This window comes from Mauremys reevesii, linkage group 2 (assembly GCF_016161935.1).
Source record: "Mauremys reevesii isolate NIE-2019 linkage group 2, ASM1616193v1, whole genome shotgun sequence".
In the NCBI taxonomy this organism is placed as follows: Eukaryota; Metazoa; Chordata; order Testudines; family Geoemydidae; genus Mauremys; species Mauremys reevesii.
This window is the reverse complement of record NC_052624.1, coordinates 128560956-128567783: the sequence shown is the minus strand read 5'-3', so window position 1 is coordinate 128567783 and position 6828 is coordinate 128560956. Positions and strand designations below refer to the sequence as shown.

Below are 6828 nucleotides of genomic sequence, written 5' to 3'. Positions count from 1 at the left end.
GCACTGTTGTAACCTAAGGTGTGAATTTACACCAATTTAATTAAACTGGTACAAACTCTTGTATTGACATTTTTATCAGAATGGCATTTTTGTAGGGCTGTCAATTAATCACATTAACTCACGCGATTGACTCAAAAAATTAACTGTAATTAAAAAAATTAATCACAATTAATGGCACTGTTAAACAATAGAATACCAATTGAAATTTATTAAATATTTTTGTATGTTTTTCTACATTTTCAAATATATTGATTTCTATTACAACACAGAATACAAAGTGTACAGTGCTCACTTTATATTATTTTTTATTACAAATATCTGTACTGTAAAAATGATAAAAGAAATATTATTTTTAATTCACCTCATACAAGTACTGTAGTGCAATCTCTTTATTGTGAAAGTGTAACTTACAAATATAGATTTTTTGTTACATAACTGCACTCAAAAACAAAACAATGTAAAACTTTAGAGCCTACAAGTCCACTCAGTCCTACTTCTTGTTCAGCCAATTGCTAAGTCAAACACATTTGTTTACATTTACAGGGGATACTGTTGACTGTTTTTTATTTACAACATCACCTGAAAGTGAGAACTGGTGTTTGCGTGGCACTTTTGTAGCTGGTGTTGCAAGATATTTACGTGCCAGATATTCTAAACATTCGTATGCCCCTTCATGCTTCGTCCACCATTCCAGAAGACATGCTTCCATGCTGATGATGCTTGTTTAAAAAATAATGCATTAATTAAATTTGTGACTAAAATACTTGGGGGAGAATTGTATGTTTCCTGTCCTGTTTTGCCCACATTCTGCCATATATTTCATGCCATAGCAGTCTCGGATGATGACCCAGCACATGTTCATTTTAAGAACACTTTCACAGCAGATTTGACAAAATGCAAAAAAGGTAGCAATGTGAGATTTCTAAGGATAGATACAGCATTCGACCCAAGGTTTAAGAATCTGAAGTGCCTTCCAAAATCTGAGCGGGATGAAGTGTGGAGAATGCTTTCAGATATCTTAAAGGAGCAACACTCCGATGCAGAAACTACAGAACCCGAACCACCAAAAAAGAAAATCAACCTTCTGCTGGTGGCATCTGACTCACATGATGAAAATGAACATGCATCGGTCTGCTCTGCTTTGGATTATTATTGAGCAGAACCCGTCATCAGCATGGGGACATGTCTGCTGAAATGGTGGCTGAAGCACGAAGGGACCTGTGAATCTTTAGCGCATCTGGCAAGTAAATATTCCGCAATGCCGGCTACAACAGTGCCATGTGGAAGCCTGCTCTCATGTTCAGGTGACATAGATGTAGGCAGCAATATCTCCTGCAAATTGTAACCAAACTTGTTTGTCTGAGCCATTGGCTGAAGTAGGGACTGAGTGGACTTGTAGGTTCTAAAGTTTTACATTGTTTTATTTTTGAATGCAGCTATATTTTGTACATAATTCTACATTTGTAAGTTCAACTTTCATTTTAAAGAGATTGCACTACAGTACTTGAATTAGGTTGTAATAAAAATAATATAAAATGAGCACTGTATACTGTATTCTGTGTTCTAATTGAAATCAATATATTTGAAAATGTAGAAAACATGCAAAAATATTTAAATAGATGGTATTTTATTATTGTTTAACAGTGTAATTATTTTTTTTAATCGCTTGACAGCCCTACTTTTTTGTTTTGTTTGTTTTTTTGTTTACTTAAAATCAATTTGGAATAAGTTTAAACTAAATTGAAATAGGGCACTTTGAAATCAAAATAAGAGTATCCAGTTAACTTAAAAACTGGTGTAACTTACCCCATGTGGACATATGTCACAAAATCTAGCCCTACGTAGATGGGCTTCTTTTTTTTAAATTAAGATAGTTGGGCAACTCTGCAAGATAGAAAGGGATAGTGCAGAGGCACCCAAAAAATGCATCTCAAACCTTTTATTTTAAAATAAAAAATCTATTCTAAATTTAAATCTAAATAATAATAGATTTAAATTAGGGCTGTCAAATGATTAAAAAAATTAATCATGATTAACTGCAAGATTTAAAAAAGTCACGATTAGTCACAATTTTAATTGCACTGTTAAACAATAATAGAATATCATATATTTAAATATTTTGGTGTTTTCTGCATTTTCAAACATACTGATTTTAATTACAACACAGAATACCAAGTATACAGTGCTCACTTTATATTATCTTTTATTACAAATATTTGCACTGTAAAAAAAGATAAACAAAAGAAATAGTATTTTTCAATTCACCTCATACAAGTACTGTAGTGCAGTCCCTGGCTCCTGTGGGCACCCCTCCCCTATTGTCCCGCTCCCATGGGATCCACAGCAGTCCATAGCCTCTGGGCTCCACAGGACACCAAATGGTTGGGGGCACCAAAAAGCAGTGCCCTGGCTTGGCAGGGAGGAGCCGCCTTCCGGAGGCACCGGAGAGCCAGAGTGTCAGCTTGTGGGGGCAGTGAGCCCCAGCCATGGAGGAGCCGGCGCGGTGCAGGGAGCCAGCAGCCCTGCAAAGGTGGCGGCGGCGCTAGTGGGGAGCAGCTGCACCCACCCTCCGCTCCTGCCCAGGCTGCAGCCCACTTCTTCCCCCACCCTGGGGGGCTCCTGCAGGCTGCAGCAGATGCATATGGGCGGCTGCCCCTGTACACCCCCCAGCTCCTCCCTCACCGTGCTCAGGTTCTGTGACTCCCCGGCGTATGAGCCACGGCTGCTGCAGCGCGGGGCCCTGAGCCTGCTCCGGGAGGGGCAGCAGCAGCTCACACTCCCGAGAGCTGCAGAGCCCAAGCGCAGTGAAGGGGGAGCCGGGGACACATGGGGGCTGCCTCCCACATGCATCCACTGCAGAAGCCCCTGGGGGGGGGGGTGCCAGGTCGCAGCCCGGGCAGGTGCGTCCCCCAGGTCCCCCTTCACTGCGCTCAGGTTCTGTGGCTCCCAGGTGTGTGAGCCGCCGCTGCCCCTCCTGGAGCAGGCTCAGAGTCCTGTGCCCCAGTGACGGCGGCTCACATGCCCGGGAGCCGCAGAGCCTGAGCGCGGTGAGGGGGGCGTTGGGGGGGTGCATGGGGCCGGCGCCTAAATGCATATTTAGGGTTCTTCAATAACTTGATATCCCATCACATTGCATTTTTGGCCTTTTGTGTTTGAAAAGCAGATTCTGTGTTCACCATTGAAAATCTTGGTTACATGTCAGAACAATGGTACAGAATTCAGAAGAAGCCCTAGATTATAGCTTATCATGCAAGATGGGAATATTCTTCAAATTTCAGATAAAAAAAGACCAATTACATGGTTGAGAAGTAAATATAAAGTATTTTAATGTGTTTATACAAAGTGAGTTTGTTTATACTTGGACCATCACATCTTAAAAAAAGTCTTGTTTTCCTAACTTTAATATTGTTAAAAATTCACAAAGAAAGAAAATGACTTTGAAAGTTGAGTATGGAAAAAACATTTATTTTTGCCCTTTTCTGCCTTTTGAGGTACTGTTATTCAAATACTTGAACAGCATATTTTGAAAGTCAAATAAAAAACAATGAACTCATATCAGCTAAGCCACCAAAGTAGTTAGGTTTCCAGAGGATGGAGAGAGAGAAATTCATTTTTTATCTAAGAGATAAAGAGCCCAGATTTTCATGAAAGTTGCTGAAAGTTAGATGAGCAATTAACTGAATGGGATTTGTCAACTGCAAAGTTGATTCTTGGTAGGCTGTGCCAAGTGACTTTATTTATTAATTTGGATTTCATTCTAAAAGAAACATCCCACTATACGCACCACTGACAACCTGCCCAGTTGTTTGTCTATGCACCTGTTATATCATGTCTTTAGACTGCAAACACCTGGGGACTATCATTTACCATGTATCAATTTAGTTCCTAGCACAATGGGGCCCCAACTTGGTTGACGCCTTTGGCAATATAAATCTTTAATATTAATATTTTTAAAACACAATGCCATAGTAATTGTAATACATAACTCCATCCAGAGTAACAGCATTTCTCCAGCCCCCATGCTACACGCACTGAAGCATGTGAGTAATTTAAAACATAGCAGGACTACTCACATGGTTGAAATTATGCAAGTGCTTCAGTGCTGTATTGTCTAATCATCAGTTAGTAGATGCAGTGGCATTTGAAATGCTCTTTAACCATAAACTGACAGAGTAGTGTTGTCCTGCACCCTAGGACACATAGTACATACAGGGCTGGCTCCAGGTGCTTGGGGTGGCCAATGGAAATGGGTGGCATGTCCAGTTCTTCGGTGGCAATTCGGCGGCGGGTCTCTCAGTCCCTCTTGGAGGGAAGGACCTGTCACCGAATTGCCGCCGAAGAATGATGCGGCGCGGCATTTTATTTTATTTTTCGCTGCTTGGGGCAGCAAAAACGCTGGATCCAGCCCTGAGTACATGGTTGCAAGTAGTCCTGCTTAAGGGACTCACTCTGGGTACCCTTGGTGCACAAATTCCCTCAAAGGGTGCTGGGCTGCAGACTTGGTCATGTTCCCCTTACACCTTTCTCCACATTGGTTGCAAATATGGTAACATGTCCTCTAGGGATGGTGTACCATGCACACTCCCTATCCCTGCTCTCTGGAGTTCTTGGGAGGCAATGTGCCTATTCAATTGAAAATGAGGCATATGGGTGTCATGCTGGCCCAAGGATATGTCTATGTAAGAGCTAGCTCTTCTAGATGTTCCTCTGAGTTGCCTTGCAAGGGAGAAGAATTTGTGTGTTGCAGGAAATTCTGAGGAAAAGCTGGGAATAGAACATGGATCTGCTTACTCCCAGGCATGTGACTCACACACAAGACCTTCCTTCTTAGCAGCATGTCTGACTTATATTATAAGAGAAAAAGATTTACAACCCAATAATAAAATATCCCCTCTGCCCTTGTACTGTATGATTGTATTCATTACTGATCAGTAAGAAATATATTTTTAATAATCAAGAGGTAACAGGTGCAGTTAGAGCTATAAAGGCTCATTGGGATTTGCCCCTCAATGAACCGATGTGCAGGGGTGGAAGTGGGGGATGCAAGATGGAAGTTTCGCCTAGGGCGCAAAATATCCTTGCACCATCCCTGGAGAGGGGGACACCTTGATATCAGGCTGGGGAGGGGAGCAGTTTGGCCTGGGGCGGCTCCATGGGGGTGCGAAGCTGGTGAGTTCTGTCTCCAGAACAGTGGGATTAACGTTTGTTAAAAAAAAACAATTTGTTTTGAGTTAATCGCATGCATTAACTGAGATTAATTGACAGCCCTAATTTAAATCCATTAAAGACAATTTTTCAATCTAGATTGGAAGATTTTCTACAAGCTATGCTCTAGGAATTATTTTGAGGAAGTTCTGTGGCCAGCGCTATACAGCAGGTCAGACTAGATGATCACAGCAGTCCTTTCTGGCCTTAGAATCTATGAATAAATGTAGTAAGATCATGTCTTAGGTCTCTAACTTTTCATAATTGAAACAAAATCTTCTCACTTCTTTTTAGAGAGCACAGATATAATCAGTTTCTCTTATTCCCATTCATAAGAGAAGTTCGGTAGCTGTGTTTCTTCAAGGCATTGTTTATTCTCACCCCAACTTTGTTCTTCACCTCTAAGATGTCAGTTCAGGAAAGTGGCTGAAATGAAAGAGAAATACACACACAAAAAAATCATTTGATTGAAGAGACAGATTCCAAAACATTGCTTTTTCCTTAGAAAATATGAAGGTGAATCAGGAAATGGATGGTCTTTTCAAGTCACATGAATCAGTACCCCAGGATTCATCATTTTCACCAAGTTTCTTTTAACAGTTATATAAAAATGTATTAACTATCCTAGCTATCATAGATGTTTTAAAATGAAAAAATAAGAGTTAATTATTAAAGTGAATTCCAAGAACATATTAATATCCATTTCATGTAGTTGAGTTGAAAATGCCAGCTTAATGGTATGTGTCAGGATTCACAAAGATATAATACAAAATTATTTATGAAGAACTTTATTTATGAAGAACCCACCATGTGCGGTAGAGCTGATTTTTAAAAAAATGCAGACAATTTATCATAAAAATGTCAGTGGCTTTTGCAATATTTTTGGTTAAAATTTCAGATTTTCAGAAAATTATGACTATCATATAAACTGGTTGAAAAACAGCAAAAACATTTAGCCAAATATTTTGGTCAAATTTTTGAAAATGTTCAACCAGCTCTATTGTGCAGCAATCTGACCTTTCTCCTATAGCAGAGCAGCTCAATAGTATGAGAGGCAGCAAGGGCTAGTGGAGGGGTCGGCAAACTACAGCTAGCCAGATCCGGCCCACGAGCTCCTGCTGGGAAGTGGGATCTGGGCTTGCCCCACTCTGGTGCTCCAGCCGGGGTGCCAGGTCAGGGGCCATGCCACATGGCTCCCATAAGCAGCCACATGGCCCCGCTCCGAGGGTTGGGGGTTACTCCACGCGTAGGAGTCAGGGAAGGACATGCCACTGCTTCTGGGAGCCGCTTGAGGTAAGCGCTGCTCGGAGCCTGCACCCTTCAGCCTCTCCCCACGACCCAACCCCCTGCCCAGCCCTGATCCCCCTCCTGCTCTCCAAACCCCTCAATCCCAGCCCAGAGCACCCTCCTGCACCCCAAACCTCTCATTCCCAGCCCCACCCCAGAGCCCACCCACCCCCGAGCTGGAACCTGCACCCCTTCCCACACCCCTGCCCCAGCCCTGATCCCCCACCCACCCTCCAAAGTCCTCCGACCCAGACCAGAGTACCCTCCTACACCCCAAACTCCTCATCCCCAGCCCCACCCCAAAGCCCCCCCCCAACCAGAGCCCTCACCCCCTCC

At 42.3% G+C, this 6828-nt stretch overlaps 1 non-coding gene across 1 annotated transcript; it reads right to left on the bottom strand.

Annotated features, from left to right (window-relative positions):
• Positions 1 to 5720: 5720 nt before the first annotated feature.
• On the bottom strand, positions 5721 to 5789 carry LOC120399744. The gene has a single exon (XR_005595341.1). It is a non-coding gene; the product is annotated as a small nucleolar RNA SNORD123 (small nucleolar RNA).
• Positions 5790 to 6828: the final 1039 nt, after the last annotated feature.